Raw genomic sequence first — 17,440 nt, forward strand, 5'->3', positions numbered from 1 at the left:
GTCGCTCCAGAAATTCCAGAAAAAATGTTTTTAGTTCTACAACTTATCATTATATGTGCTAATTTTTGTCCGTTTAGTTTTTTCGCGAATGGGTGCACCCGCACGCCCGATACGGCGATACCGCATGTCCTGGGGGGGCCTGTTTTGGCCAGATGGCAATTTGAACGAAGTCAAAAAAATCCCACTGAGCCGCGTGGTGTCATTTTATATGTCATAGTAACTATTCCGTTTGTCAAAATTGGGATGTGGCAATTATTTTGGAAAACCCTTCACGAAAAGAGCTATCACGTTCGGGGTTCTATGGATTTCAGGAGAAATGAGGTGGGAAACGGCCTCGGCATGGCATACTTTGCCGAAACGAGGTCATATTTGGCACGTGTGTGGGCCCTACGATGGTAAGCAATACCCCAGACGTGGATTTCTAATCCGGCCCACGAGAGACCATTTTTCATTTTTGGCGTGTGTGAAAGCCATGAAACCTCGAACATTATATCTCATTTCTAAGAAAATTTATTTAGGTATTCCAAATATTCCATTTTTGATATTTTTCTATGATAGATCTTGTTTTTCTGCAAAATTTGATATATTATACTTATTTTTCTCAGTTAGAATGATTTAGTTATTCTTTTTTGAAGACTGTCATGGAGAAATAGGAAAAAGCTATGCCAACGGTTAAACCGTCGGCACAGGTCTGTAGTGGAAAAAAAAGGAAAAAAATGTTGTGCCGATGGCTAGACTGGTCCTGTGCCGACGGTGACCATCGGCACATCCAGCATGTACCGCCGGCCAATTTAACGCCGACGGTCATCCTCGTCGCCGCGCTCCGGAGGCTACTGTGCCGACGGCCCCGACATTTGGCCGTCGGCACATCGCCTGGCCATCGGCGGGTACGACAATTCTCCCGTAGTGTCATGACCTTAACTATGGCATAGCTCACCAGATCGGGCCCATATTATGCAGAGACGTGTATCTTGAAATGACAAACATTGTTGGCGAAGCAACTTTTCAATTTCTTTGCATGAAAAAACTATTTTTGTCACTTTTTGTGTGGCTAAACCGAGTTTGTTTTGAAGCGGTTACAAGAAGCGCAATCTGGACGTGCCCAAACCCTATCAACAAAAATGATATATACCACTTTTATACGGCAGTCCATATACTTGATGATGGTCTAGATTTCATCGCTTGGCAGTTTTGATCACCCGTTAGAATCATAAGTAGCTAGCTAATATTAATTCGCGCATCCATGTCCCAAGGGTCATCCACATAAATGAGTTGGCTACTGTAACGCTCCCTTACTATTACAGGAATGTTATATAGCACAGATAAATATGTTTCTTGGTTATCATCATGGATCGCAACCAGGCCAAGTTCCTTCTTCAATGCAGCACTTGACGAGTTTCATGGTTATCATCGATCACAAACACAATAATATACTACGTATAACAAGATTTTACCAAACTGAGGACACATGCTATCGATAGAAATCCACGGATCAGAGCCAATGGATCACAAAACATGATTTAAGCAGTCCCCATAGAGATAGAGGTAGATGCAGGTTCATTACATTAACCGGAATCCAGATAAGATAACCACGGCACACGGCCATCCAGAAACTAGCTACATAGTAGGAGAGATTAAACTAACAGGAACTGAAATTATTAGGTTGCAAAACAGATATCATAGGTAAATTAAACAGCTTTGATCAGCAATGCAAGGCATCCCACCCCCTTCATCGATCGCTTGACATCCACGACCATGTGAATCTTTACTCAATCTGATGGATAAGGTCCCTTCTGCAGTGAAGTGAACAAAATGAATTGGATATTGAATTACTGATAGAGTAGTTCATTCAAGTGTAGGAAGATGCACATCGATGGACAGATAATAAGTCACAGCAGTCATGACACAGATCCAGCAAATATACTGACATCGATCGATACACAACAGATATAGTAGTAGTAGCAAAGCGAGTAAGTAGTGCAAGGTACCTCAGAGATGTATATGGTTTCGTCGGTGAAGTGGGAGAGACTGGCGACCTCCTTGGGGTCGAGGAACCTGGAGATGACGGCGACGGCGAGGTCGATGTGCTTGACGGCGAGGTCTGCGAGGGTGATCGCGCGGTCGAGGTAGTCGCGCGCCTTGTCCAGGTCCACGGCAGTGGCGGCGGCCTGGGCCTTGTCCGAGGGGTCGGTCTTGGGCCTCTCGCCGACGATGGGTGGCCGTTGGCCGACGAGGTGCTCGATGCAGCGCGGGACGTGGTGGTCCTGGAGAACCTTGACGGCGTGCAAGGTGACCTCGACGCGGGAGAAGGCCTCGGTCTGGGTGGTCGGGCGCGCGGGGAGCCGCTGCGCGACAAGCGCGTCGTGGAGCTGCTCGTGCGGCATGGTGGCGAAGGCGAAGTTGACGGCGAGGCGGGCGCCGCCCTCGGCCGCCAGCTTGAGGCAGGTGAGGAGGGTGCGCGCCGTACTCGATGCCGATGTAGTAGACGTCGAAGAGGTCGCGGGCGAGCTTCTTGATCCTGTCCGCGCGGTCGTCGCCGGGGCTGAGGCTGAGCTGCTCCAGCCGGCGCCGGAGCTGCAGGAGGCGGTCGCGCTGGGGGCGGATGTTCTTCGCGGCGGTCATGGCCTGCATGAGCACGATCTCTAGATCCTTCTCGCTCACCTGCCCAGCCATGGCCGCCGTTTCTCCTAGCCTCGTCTCTCTCTCTCTGTCGGAAGAGCTCGAGGAAGGCAGGAACAGGAGTTAATGCGGAGTGGAGAGGACGCGTGGCGAGTTCCCAATGGCAGCCCTATGTTTTTTTTTTTGCACAAAGAAGGGGTCAAGAAGACCCCGGAGAAACCTCAATTATCATCAGTGGTGGGTACAAATTTACAGACAAGCCCTTTTACATCACTCGCCCTAAAGAACCAGTAATTAGAAGATAAGGCCTGCCATCTTTCAGAAAACACCCTAGAACTAAAGATAAAAACGCAATCGAGTCCCTGGGCGTCACCACCACAAGTCGCCGGCGTCCTCCAAGCGTCGCCGCCGAAGAACAGGGCGCAGATGCCCGAACACCCAAGTCCGGCGAAGATCCGTCGCTGCTGGACGCCTTGGAGCCACCGGGGACGCACCACTTGGTAGCAGCAACGCGCCGAGCTCCAGCAGGAAGGAAGCTGCAGGGCCTCCGGATCGGAGGTTGTTGATTTCAGGCCGCCATGCCGGCCATGGATAGCAGAGGCAGAAGTACCTCTAGCTGTGAAGAACAGGATGAAGCAGAACCACCGCCACCGCCACCGCCTCTCCGTCGATCTGCAAAGGACAGCTCCATCAAGGGTTGCTTCCTCTTCTCCACCACCATGGTGGCCAGGGAAAACAAGATCCAGGACGGATCTATCCAGATCGAGAGAAAAGCCTGAGAGCTTTATTGGGGGAGTTGTGGTAGCGCCGCCGCCCTCCGCCTCCGGCTCCGACCATCGGAGCGCCGCGGCCAGCAGCCAGACGACCACAAGCCACCGGGAGCCTCTCCAACTCCGCCATGGCCAGACTCCCATGGGCATAACGCCATACTCCACAGGGGAAAACAAGCTAGATCTAAATCTAAAACTAGCCCTATCTACTCCGGCGCCCTTCCTTGACCATCTCCGGCCGGCTAATCCGGCGGAGGAGGCCTCGGAGCGGCCCGGCCAACGGAGGTCGACCCTCAACCTACTGTAGCTGGACGAGAGGGGGGAGGGGGGAAATGAGAGCCGCCCGCAGCCCTATGTAAAAGGTGCTAGGCTTTGCAGGTGATAGGAACCTGGGCCTACTTGCACAGCCTTTTCTTCCTTTTGACCGGGGTCACGCACAAGTTGGGTTGCTCCTACTGTGTCACTACAAGACAATTCTCCTTTTGTAATTTTGAAAACGTTTAAATTCTAGATAAAAAAATTAACAAATTTTTTTGATATCTGTCTGTGTGTCTCATAAAATCGGAATATTTATTCAATAGCAGACGATGTTCGCGTCGACAACGAGACGCTTGTAGTGACTTCACCAATTTCAAGATCCAATCCGCCGACTCAGTCTTCTGAAGGTACTCCTAGGAGTATGGTGTGTGTGTGTTCATATGAATGAATATATGCGTGTGTATTTGAGCGTCTGCATTTGTATTGTGTTTCTCAGAAAATATATAGGAAAAACTAAGAAACTTACTTTTGCTCACGGCGGAAATGAGCTTTAAAGCTACATGAAGCTCTTTTTATAAAAAAAAATGGAAAATAACATGGCAGGGTTTCAAAAAAAATCTGAATAACATCCTAAATCTGGTGTATATAATGATGTAGTCTACTGACGTACAAAATCTCAACATAAAATAAATTATACTCTGAGCTTAACAAACTCTTCAGGAGGATTGCAATTTTACACTCTATTTTTTAGAACAAAGTACAACGCAGATACTCACAAACACGCACGTACAAACACCTCTATGAACGCACGCACACCCTATATCTATGAGCACCTCCGAGGGACTGAGTCGGTATATCTTGAGATTGACGAAGTCACCACTGGCGCCTCGTTGTTGACGGGTACGTCACCTACCACTGAAAACATAGCGCCGGTTAAATCCTGGAATAATCCAGGTAAATGCAAACACCCATGCCAAGTCTAGGACTTAAACCTGGGTGGGCTGGTTCCACCACAAGGGACCTAACCACCAGAGCCAAGCTGTGTGTGCAATTTTACACTCTTCACTGCTTTACATGTCGCATTTATTATTATTGAGCAGCCCAAAGTACGTGTTTTTCGAGTTGAGATTTCTCAGGTGGTTAGAGTACACTATTTTCAACTTCTACAATTTCTGCTTAGAATTTTATAAAACTCTAAAATGTCGTTTTTGAAATGTTCAAAAGAAGAAGGGTCAGTGTCGCCCATGATGTACTATTCAGTATAAAATAGTCTTGAAATAGTCAATAATGTATGCTGCAATATGCCATTGAAATGTGCGCTAGTCACTAATAAAATTTGTCATGTTTTGTTATTTTTGTGTAGCCTAGAATATGAAGTGTTTGTATGGAGATTTTACATATCATTGTAGTATATATCATTGGCTATCTCTAAAATTTTAATTCGGATTTTTTGAAACTTTGAAACACGAATTGTGAGTGTTTGGAGATAAATCGTTATGTGTAGCTTGGCCTCCATTTTAAGTTTTCCACTATCTTTGTTCTAATGTGAAAGTGCATAGAGCCCCCATGTGTGGTTTTGGTAATTGATGACAATCCATATGGACTAATGTTTGCATTGAGTTATATTTGTAGGAGTGGTTCATAGACATTGCTTGAACCATATGTTGGTTTCAAGGTTGCAATAAGAAAATTTTAATGAAGAATATCAAGGGTCAAGTATGTATTGAAGATGAAGACAAAGTGAGTCCTCAAAGTTAACTTCAAGACATCAACATGATGAAGAATGTAGAAAGGAAGTGCAAGTTCAAGATGAGCCAACTCGAAGAGATCATATTTTTAAAACTTGTTATTTATATGGTGATCATGGATATGTGAAGTTGATCCGAAGAAGAAGATCTTCCATGGTGGATTATGGGGGAGCAATTCACAAGACTTCGTCAAGTAAGCACTATCAAGAAAGGCGTTCCATCTTGCTGCGGTCAGGATCGTCATCATCGAGCTCAAGAGAAACGTGCAAGGGTAAGGTTTGCTCTTGATAAGGTTTCTTTCTTACCGGTCTCATGGTGTAGTTGGAGACCGGTTTATAGTTTAGTTGTCATACTATCAAGAGGGCTCTCGAGTGAGTAACTCAATCGTATCCTTCGGAGAGCTCAAACCTTTGCATCATTGCATCATCGTTCTTGGTTGTTATTTGGATCTTATCCATGTGATGTTTTAGAGCTTGTGATCATTCTCATGACAAACTCTAGTTTATCGAGAATGGTTTTTACACGGGCAACTTGTTGCATTTTCGAGGTTGGAGGTTTTACCGGTATGTCTTTTTTAGATAGGTCAAACCTTTCATAATTTATTTCTATCCTTCCTTTATGGACTATGATGGTTCCCTACATGATCTTGTAGAGCTTGTTACTAGCTTCGAAATGAGCCTAAGATCATCAAAATCGGAGTTCGGATGCTTAAGTTATGGTTTTTCTTGTTTTGTTGTTTGTGCCAGTTTTCAGGGGGTAGATTATCCGGTCCAAGTAGGGGGGGGGGGATATTTCAAAATATCTGGCCCTCGATAAATGGCAAAGTACCTAAGGCAAAATCACCCTGGATACCCGCCGGATATTCCGACCTGGGGCGGATATGCCGGCCCGAGAAGACCTAAACGGTCATATTTCGTGGTGGACCTATAAAAGGCGCCCCTTCTTCCTCCTTGGGCTAGTTACTACTCACATTCTCTCTCCTCCATGATTGTTCTTTAGTAGCTTGCTCTATCTCTCAATCCCTCCATGATTCTTGCTCCCATTTGAGGAAAAGAGAGAGATCTAAATCTACATTTCCACCAATCAATATCCTCTCTAAGTAAGGGGAACACACTTGATCCAGATCTTGGAGTTCTTTCTGGTCTCATATTTTTGTTCCTCTATTATTCCCCCAATAGCTTTTGTAACTTTGTTGGAATTCGAGAAAGAAGGATTTGAGCATCTTTATGGTGTTCTTGCCATTGCATTTGGTGCATGATGACGCGTAAAGCACACGCCCGTTGGGAACCCCAAGTGGTAGGTGTGATGCGTACAGCAGCAAGTTTCCCTCAGTAAGAAACCAAGGGTTATCAAACCGGTAGGAGTCAAGAAGCACGTTGAAGGTTGATGGCGGCGGAGCGTAGTGCGGCGCAACACCAGGGATTCCGGCGCCAACGTGGAACCTGCACAACACAACCAAATTACTTTGCCCCAACGTGACAGTGAGGTTGTCAATCTCACCGGCTTGCTGTAACAAAGGATTAGATGTATAGTGTGGAAGATGATGTTTGCATAAAATAGTAGAACGAGTATTGCAGTAGATTGTATTCGATGTAAAAGAATGGACCGGGGTCCACAGTTCACTAGTGGTGTCTCTCCCATAAGAAATAGCATATTGGGTAAACAAATTACAGTTGGGCAATTGACAAATAAAGAGAGCATAACAATGCACATACATGTTATGATGAGTAGTGTGAGATTTAATTGGGCATTACGACAAAGTACATAGACCGCTATCCAGCATGCATCTATGCCTAAAAAGTCCACCTTCAGGTTATCATCCGAACCCCCTCCAGTATTAAGTTGCAAACAACAGACAATTGCATTAAGTATGGTGTGTAATGTAATCAATAAATACATCCTTAGATATAAAATTGATGTTTTATCCCTAGTGGCAACAGCACATCCACAACCTTAGAGGTTGCTGTCACTCCCCGGATTCAATGGAGGCATGAACCCACTATCGAGCATAAATACTCCCTCTTGGAGTTACAAGAAATGACTTGGCCAGAGCCTCTACTAGCAACGGAGAGCATGCAAGATCATAAACAAGACATAGATAGATTGATAATCAACATAGCATAGTATTCATTATTTATCGGATCCCAACAAACGCACATGTAGCTTTACAGATAGATGATCTTGATCATGATAGGCAGCTCACAAGATCTAACAATGATAGCACAATAAGGAGAAGACGACCATCTAGCTACTGCTATGGACCCATAGTCCAGGGGTGAACTACTCACACATCAATCTGGAGGCGACCATGGCGGTGTAGAGTCCTCCGGGAGATGATTCCCCTCTCCGGCAGGGTGCCAGAGGCGATCTCCTGAATCCCCCGAGATGGGATTGGCGGCGGCGTCTCTGGAAGGTTTTCCGTATCGTGGCTCTCGGTACTGGGGCTATTATCAACGAAGGGTTAAGTAGGCGGAAGGGTAGGTCAGGAGGCGTCACGAGGGGCCCAGACGACAGGGTCGCGCGGCCAGGGTCCAGGCCGCGCCACCCTGGTGTCTGGCCACCTCGTGGCCCCACTTCGTTTCTCCCTCGGTCTTCTGGAAGCTTCGTGGAAAAATAGGACCCTGGGCGTTGATTTCGTCCAATTCCGAGAATATTTCCTTACTAGGATTTCTGAAACCAAAAACAGCAACTGGCTCTTCGGCATCTCGTTAATAGGTTAGTGCCGGAAAATGCATAATAATGACATATAATGTGTATAAAACATGTGAGTATCATCATAAAAGTAGCATGGAACATAAGAAATTATAGATACGTTTGAGACGTATCAAGCATCCCCAAGCTTAGTTCCTGCTCGTCCCGAGTAGGTAAACGATAACAAAGATAATTTCTTAAGTGACATGCTATCATAATCTTGATCAATACTATTGTAAGCACATATAATGAATGCAGCGATTCGAAGCAATGGTAAATGTAATGAGTAAACAACTGAATCATATAGCAAAGACTTTTCATGAATAGTACTTTCAAGACAAGCATCAATAAGTCTTGCATAAGAGTTAACTCATAAAGCAATAGTTTCAAAGTAAAAGCATTGAAGCAACACAAAGGAAGATTAAGTTTCAGCAGTTGCTTTCAACTTGTAACATGTATATCTCATGGATATTGTCAACATAAAGTAGTATAACAAGTGCAATATGCAAGTATGTAGGAATCAATGCACAGTTAACACAAGTGTTTGCTTTTAAGATGGAAGGAAATGGGTAAACTGACTCAACAATAAAAGTAGAAGAAAGGCCCTTCGCAGAGGGAAGCATGGATTGCTATATTTGTGCTAGAGCTTTTGTTTTGAAAAGAAGAAACAATTTTGTCAACGGTAGTAATAAAGCATATGTATCATGTAAATTATATCCTACAAGTTGCAAGCCTCATGCATAGTATACCAATAGTGCCCGCACCTTGTCCTAATTAGCTCGGATTACCTGGATTATCATCGCAATACATATGTTTTAACCAAGTGTCTAAGGAGAAAGCTCGCATTGGATTTCTCGCTTTTGGTTATTCTCAACTTAGACATCCATACCGGGACAACATAGACAACAGATAATGGACTCCTCTTTAATGCATAAGCATTTAGCAACAAATAATGTTCTCATAAGAGATTGAGGTTTGTTGTCCAAACTGAAACTTCTACCATGAATCATGGCTTTAGTTAGCGGCCCAATGTTCTTTCTCTAACAATATGCATACTCAAACCATTCAACTCATGGTAAATCGCCCTTACTTCAGACAAGACGAACATGCATAGCAACTCACATGATATTCAACAAAGAAATAGTTGATGGCGTCCCCAGGAACATGGTTATCGCACAACAAGCAACTTATAAGAGATAAGATGCATAAGTACATATTCAATACCACAATAGTTTTTAAGCTATCTGTCCCATGAGCTATATATTGCAAAGATAAAGAATGGAAATTTTAAAGGTAGCACTCAAGCAATTTACTTTGGAATGGCGGAGAAATACCATGTAGTAGGTAGGTATGGTGGACACAAGTGGCATAGTGTTTGGCTCAAGGATTTTGGATGCATGAGAAGTATTCCCTCTCGATACAAGGTTTAGGATAGCAAGGTTGTTTAAAGCAAACACAAGTATGAACCGGTACAGCAAAACTCACATAAAAGACATATTGTAAGCATTATAAGACTCTATACCGTCTTCCTTGTTGTTCGACCTTCACTAGAAAATATCTAGACCTTAGAGAGACCAATTATGCAAACCAAATTTTAGCATGCTCTATGCATTTCTTCATTAATAGGTGCAAAGTATATGATGCAAGAGCTTAAACATGAGCACAACAATTGCCAAGTATCACATTATTCAAGTTATTCTACCAATTACCACATGTAGCATTTCCCGTTTCCAACCATATAACAATTTAACGAAGCAGTTCAACCTTCGCCATGAATATTATGAGTAAAGTCTAAGGACATATGTGTCCATATGCAACAGCGGAGCGTGTCTCTCTCCCACACAATGAATGCTAGGATCCAACTTTATTCAAACAAAACAAAAACAAAAACAAACAGACGCTCCAAGTAAAGCACATAAGATGTGATGGAATAATAGTTTCACTAGAGGAACCTGATAATGTTGTCGATGAAGAAGGGGATGCCTTGGGCATCCCCAAGCTTAGACGCTTGAGTGTTTTTGAAATATGCAGGGATAAACCACCGGGGCATCCCCAAGCTTAGAGCTTTCACTCTCCTTGATCATATTGTATCATCCTCCTCTCTTGATCCTTGAAAACTTCCTCCACACCAAACTCGAAACAAACTCTTTAGAGGGTTAGTGCATAACCAAAAATTTCACATGTTTAGAGGTGACACAATCATTCTTAACACTTCTGGACATTGCACAAAGCTACTGAAAGTTAATGGAATAAAGAAATCCATCTAACATAGCAAAACAGGCAATGCGAAATAAAAGGCAGAATCTGTCAAAACAGTACAGTCCGTAAAGACGTATTTTTCTGGGGCACCAGACTTGCTCAAATGAGAAAAGTCAAAACTAATGAAACTGGCGTACATATCTGAGGATCACGTACGTAAATTGGCATAATTTTCTGAGCTACCTACAGAGAATTCAACCCAAATTTGTTACAGCAAGAAATCTGTTTCTGCGCAGTAATCCAAATCTAGTATCATCCTTCGATTAGAGACTTTACTTGGCACAACAATGCAATAAAACTAAGATAAGGAGAGGTTGCTACAGTAGTAACAACTTCCAAGACTCAAATATAAAACAAAAGTACTGTAGTAAAATAATGGGTTGTCTCTCATAAGCGTTTTTCTTTAACGCCTTTCAGCTAGGCGCAGAAAGTGTGTATCAAGTGTTATCGAGAGATGAAACATCAACATCATAATTTGTTCTAATGATAGAATCAAAAGGTAACTTCATTCTCTTTCTAGGGAAGTGTTCCATACCTTTCTTGAGAGGAAATTGATATCTAATATTACCTTCCTTCATATCAATGGTAGCACCAACAGTTCGAAGAAAAGATCTTCCCAATATGATGGGACAAGATGCATTGCATTCAATATCCAGGACAACAAAATCAACGGGGATAAGGTTATTGTTAACCATAATACGAACATTATCAATCCTCCCCAAAGATTTCTTTATAGCATTATCAGCAAGATTAACATCCAGATAACAATTTTTCAATGGTGGCAAGTCAAGCATATCATAAATTTTCTTAGGCATAACAGAAATACTTGCACCAAGATCACACAAAGCATTACAATTAAAATCATTGACCCTCATCTTAATGATGGGCTCCCAACCATCTTCTAACTTCCTAGGAATAGAAGTTTCAAGTTTTAGTTTCTCTTCTCTAGCTTTTATGAGAGCATTTGTAATATGTTTTGTAAAGGCCAAATTTATAGCACTAGCGTTGTGACTTTTAGCAAGTTTTTGTAAGAACTTTATAACTTCAGAGATGGGGCAATCATCAAAATCTAAACCATTATGATCTAAAGCAATGGGATCATTGTTCCCAATGTTGGAAAAAATTTCAGCAGTTTTATCACAGGCAGTTTCAGCAGTTTTAGCAGTTTCAGGCAGTTTTGCTCGCTTTGCATTAGGAGTAGAAACATTGCTAACACCAATTATTTTACCATTGATAGTAGGAGGTGCAGCAACATGTGGAGCATTAGCATTACTAGTGGTGGTAATCGTCCAAACTTTAGCTACATTATTCTCTTTAGCTATTTTTTCATTTTCTTCTCTTTCCCACCTAGCATGCAATTCAGCCATTAATCTTATATTCTCATTAATTCTAACTTGAATGGCATTTGCTGTAGTAACAATTTTATTTTCATTATCACTATTAGGCATAACTTTCAGTTTCAAAAGATCAACATCAGCAGCAAGACTATCAACTTTAGAAGCAAGTATATCAATTTTCCCAAGCTTTTCTTCAACAGATTTGTTAAAAGCAGTTTGTGTACTAATAAATTCTTTAAGCATGGCTTCAAGTCCAGGGGTGTATTCCTATTATTGTTGTAAGAATTCCCATAAGAATTACCATAGCCGTTACCATTATTAAAAGGATATGGCCTATAGTTGTTACTAGAATTGTTCCGATAAGCATTGTTGTTGAAATTATTATTTTTAATGAAGTTCACATCAACATGATCTTATTGGGCAACCAATGAAGCTAACGGAACATTATTAGGATCAACATTAGATCTACCATTCACAAGCATAGACATAATAGCATCAATCTTATCACCCAAGGAAGAGGTTTCTTTGACAGAATTTACCTTCTTACCTTGTGGAGCTCTTTCCGTGTGCCATTCAGAGTAATTTATCATCATATCATCAAGAAGCTTTGTTGCTGCCCCCAAAGTGATGGACATAAAGGTACCTCCAGCAGTTGAATCCAATAGGTTCTGTGAAGAAAAATTCAATCCTGCATAAAAGGTTTGGATGATCATCCAAGTAGTCAGTCGATGGGTTGGGCAATTTTTAACCAAAGACTTCATTCTTTCCCATGCTTGTGCAACATGCTCAGTATCTAATTGCTTAAAATTCATTATGCTGCTTCTCAAAGATATAATTTTAGCAGGAGGATAATATCTACCAATGAAAGCATCCTTACATTTAGTCCATGAATCAATACTATTCTTAGGCAGAGATAGCAACCAATCTTTAGCTCTTCCTCTTAAGGAGAAAGGAAACAATTTTAATTTTATAATGTCACCATCTACATCCTTATACTTTTGCATCTCACAAAGTTCAACAAAATTATTAAGATGGGCAGCTGCATCATCAGAACTAACACCAGAAAATTGCTCTCTCATAACTAGATTTAGTAAAGCAGGTTTAATTTCAAAGAATTCTGCTGTAGTAGCGGGTGGAGCAATAGGTGTGCATAAGAAATCATTATTATTTGTGTTTGTGAAGTCACACAACTTAGTATTTTCAGGAGTATTCATTTTAGCAATAGTAAATAAAGTAAACTAGATAAAGTAAATGCAAGTAACTAATTTTTTTGTGTTTTTAATATAGAGAACGCAAACAAGATAGTAAATAAAGTAAAACTAGCAACTAATTTTTTTGTGTTTTGTTTTAGTGCAGCAAACAAAGTAGTAAATAAAATAAAGCAAGACAAAAAACAAAGTAAAGAGATTGGAAGTGGAGACTCCCCTTGCAGCGTGTCTTGATCTCCCCGGCAACGGCGCCAGAAATTTAGCTTGATGACGCGTAAAGCACACGCCTGTTGGGAACCCCAAGTGGAAGGTGTGATGCGTACAGCAGCAAGTTTCCCTCAGTAAGAAACCAAGGTTTATCGAACCAGTAGGAGTCAAGAAGCACGTTGAATGTTGATGGCGGCGGAGCGTAGTGCGGCGCAACACCAGGGATTCCGGCGCCAACGTGGAACCTGCACAACACAACCAAATTACTTTGCCCCAACGTGATAGTGAGGTTGTCAATCTCACCGGCTTGCTGTAACAAAGGATTAGATGTATAGTGTGGAAGATGATGTTTGCAAAAAACAGTAGAACGAGTATTGCAGTAGATTGTATTCGATGTAAAAGAATGGACCGGGGTCCACAGTTCACTAGTGGTGTCTCTCCCATAAGAAATAGCATATTGGGTAAACAAATTACAGTTGGGCAATTGACAAATAAAGAGAGCGTAACAATGCACATACATGTTATGATGAGTAGTGTGAGATTTAATTGGGCATTACGACAAAGTACATAGACCGCTATCCAGCATGCATCTATGCCTAAAAAGTCCACCTTCAGGTTATCATCCGAACCCCCTCCAGTATTAAGTTGCAAACAACAGACAATTGCATTAAGTATGGTGCGTAATGTAATCAACAAATACATCCTTAGATATAGAATTGATGTTTTATCCCTAGTGGCAACAGCACATCCACAACCTTAGAGGTTGCTGTCACTCACCCAGATTCAATGGAGGCATGAACCCACTATCGAGCATAAATACTCCATCTTGGAGTTACAAGCAATGACTTGGCCAGAGCCTCTACTAGCAACGGAGAGCATGCAAGATCATAAACAACACATAGATAGATTGATAATCAACATAGCATAGTATTTATTATTCATCGGATCCCAACAAACGCACATGTAGCTTTACAGATAGATGGTCTTGATCATGATAGGCAGCTCACAAGATCTAACAATGATAGCACAATGAGGAGAAGACGACCATCTAGCTACTGCTATGGACCCATAGTCCAGGGGTGAACTACTCACACATCAATCCGGAGGCGACCATGGCGGTGTAGAGTCCTCCGGGAGATGATTCCCCTCTCCGGCAGGGTGCCGGAGGCGATCTCCTGAATCCCTCGAGATGGGATTGGCGGCGGCGGCGTCTCTGGAAGGTTTTCCGTATCGTGGCTCTCGGTACTGGGGCTATTATCGACGAAGGCTTAAGTAGGCGGAAGGGTAGGTCAGGGGGCGTCACGAGGGGCCCAGACGACAGGGCCGCGCGGCCAGGGTCCAGGCCGCGCCGCCCTGGTGTCTGGCCACCTCGTGGCCCCACTTCGTTTCTCCCTCGGTCTTCTGGAAGCTTCGTGGAAAAATAGGACCCTGGGCGTTGATTTCGTCCAATTCCGAGAATATTTCCTTACTAGGATTTCTGAAACCAAAACAAGCAGAAAACAGCAACTGGCTCTTCGGCATCTCGTTAATAGGTTAGTGCCAGAAAATGCATAATAATGACATATAATGTGTATAAAACATGTGAGTATCATCATAAAAGTAGCATGGAACATAAGAAATTATAGATACGTTTGAGACGTATCAGTGCATCGGTTTGAGCTTTCCACGAAGATTCGTGGTGGTGAAAGCAAGAACGTTGTTACTCTTGGGTTCTTGGAACCCTAGACGGATTCTAGGCCTTTGTGGTGATTTGTTGGGAGCCTCCAATTAAGTTGCGCTCCAACCTTTATGTATGCCCCGATTTCGGCTTTGAAGAAAATCCATTAGTGGAACCATGACCTAGGTCTTTTGTGGCGAGGGTCACCGAAGAATAAGGTGAGGCGCCTTCGTGGCGCTCGGTGTGTGGTGTGACTACCGCATCTTGGGGTGAGGCCTTTGTGGCGTTGGTGTGCATCGAGCAACCACACCTCAAGGTGAGGCCTCTTGTGGCGTTCAGGAGCACTAAGCCAACGCACCTCTCCAACGGAGATTATCACTCGCAAGAGTTTGAACTTCGGGATAAATCATCGTCTCCGGCGTGTCTCGGTTATCTCTATACTCGAGCTCTTTACTTACGCACTTACTTTGTGATAGCCATCGTGCTTGAAGTTATATATCTTGCTATCACATAGTTCTTATATTGCTTAGGTTAAGTTGTTGGTGCACATAGGTGAACCATAGTGTATAGGCTTTGGGCTTGACAAAGTAAGCACTACTTTTATTCCGCATTTGTTAAACTCATCTCGTAAAAGTTTTAAACCGCCTATTCACCCCCTCCCGCTCTAGGCGACATCCGTATCCTCTCATAATGAACAAGGCATATAAATTTAGTTAGAAGTCAAAAAATTACTAATTTGACCAAATGTACAAAAAATTTACTTCCTCCATTCATATTATTTCTCGTTAATATGGAGTATCTCGAATTAAAATGTGTCGAGATACATGCATATTATGGACTAGGAATATCGATTGGAGGGATTATCTTTGTTTCAGATTATAAATGTTTTGGAAGGCTACTTTAGCTTTCCTAGCCTTCCAAAACATTTTATTTTTTTGGAATGATGAGGTACAACTATTTCGTAAAAATGTTTTAGATCAATTGATTCTGATTTGGTATTGTAAACGTTCATATTTTCTCTCTATAACAATTGTAAATTCTAGAAGACCTTGACATCCATTACTCACTAAGTCACTAATGTGTAATATTTTTTAATTCCATCCAAAATAGATGGACCACCACATATTTGATGACTTAGCTGTCTATTTTGAAACTCAAAACCCAGCCTTCTGTAGATGTTACGTGACTAGGGCTACACTACAGCACGAGTTGATCTTGAGCTAACACTAGCTTGCTCGATTTAGCTCGATACCTCGAAAAATAAAATCAGGTATATAACAGAAGATCCCATGTAAAAATATATATTCTTATATATTCTCTTACATATTCTAGATGAAATTTATTCCATCTAATCTAGATGTGATTTGATTAAGCCAACATAAACATTTAATTTATTTCTTTTGTATCATGTGGATGGTATTTTTGTTCATTTTACATGCAAGCATAATTGAAATTTTAATTATTTTTCTTAGCTTGAAAATTAATCGAGATTGACTCTGAGATTTTTACAAGCTGAGTACGAGCCAAGTTTTACAACTTGACCTTTGAGTTAAAAGTCGAGCTGTAAAACTTGGCTCATACTCAGCTTAAAAATCCCGAGTATTTGTATGAGCTGAGCAAAGCCATGCCTAACTCGCTCTAACTCGACTCGTTTGCAGTCCTATACGTGACTATGTTTGCGGTTGTAGTTGAATGCATTCCAGTAGTTGTTTCTATAAAAAAGAATATTTACATATATACTATCAAATAAGCTATGTACGCTTTATGTTAGAAACTAGAACTACAGTGCCTCTACAAGATAATTCTCTTTGTACTTTGAAAGTGCTAGATGAAAATTTGAAAAATGTGGTATCTGGTAATAGTGTCGTACTAGCATAGTGCCAAGCGGCACCATTACACATGCTCCTTCCTAAAGAGCACTTAGCATAAAACTATCACTCTTTAGCTTAAATTCGGAAAAAAACTACATCTTTCCCGCGGCTCGACAAAATGTGATTACTCACAATGTACACTAAAATGGAATTGATTGACACAAAAACTGACAGCATTGACCCATCTGTTAGAGCCAGTTTGCTGACGTAATTAAGGTCATCTCCAGCGACGCGACGCAAAACGGACGCTGAGCGACCATTTTCGTCCGACGTGATCGGAAATGCGTCTGGGTCCTGCTCCAGCGGGGCGACGCAAAGTGACCGGCCCGTCCGCGGAGACGGGAACCTGGCCCAAATATGCGCCAGATTTGCGTCTCCACGGACACTCCGCGGTCGCGCCGAGTGTCCGCCGAAAAAGACGTAGGACCCGCGCGTCAGTGGCAGGGAGGCCAATATTATTCCCGCCACTGGCCATTCCCCGCGCGAAATATCAAACTAGACCGGCGCGAGCAGTCCAGAAGCAATGGACGTCCTCGCCGCCGCAGCTACCGCCATGGATGCGGAGCAAACCCTCGCACAAGGCCAAGACCCGTGCAGAAGACATAAGGATCATGCTTGCCGACTTAAGCGGCGTCGACGACGACACCAGGGCATGGTTCATGAAGAGGCGCGCCGAAATCCGCGCGCGAAACGCCTGATCGCCATCGCCATGCGCCCAACATCTTGGCCTCCTTTTGGACTTTTTTTATTGTTGTTCAGGCCTTGTTGTGCCCCTTTTGCTCCACTTTGTGCCCTACCTTGTGCAAAGTGTGATG

General features: G+C 42.7%; 1 pseudogene; it reads right to left on the bottom strand.

Annotated features, from left to right (window-relative positions):
• Positions 1-1,550: 1,550 nt before the first annotated feature.
• LOC139837512 (uncharacterized) lies at positions 1,551-2,723 on the bottom strand (annotated as a pseudogene).
• Positions 2,724-17,440: the final 14,717 nt, after the last annotated feature.

Source organism: Lolium perenne, chromosome 3, assembly GCF_019359855.2.
Source record: "Lolium perenne isolate Kyuss_39 chromosome 3, Kyuss_2.0, whole genome shotgun sequence".
In the NCBI taxonomy this organism is placed as follows: domain Eukaryota; kingdom Viridiplantae; phylum Streptophyta; class Magnoliopsida; order Poales; family Poaceae; genus Lolium; species Lolium perenne.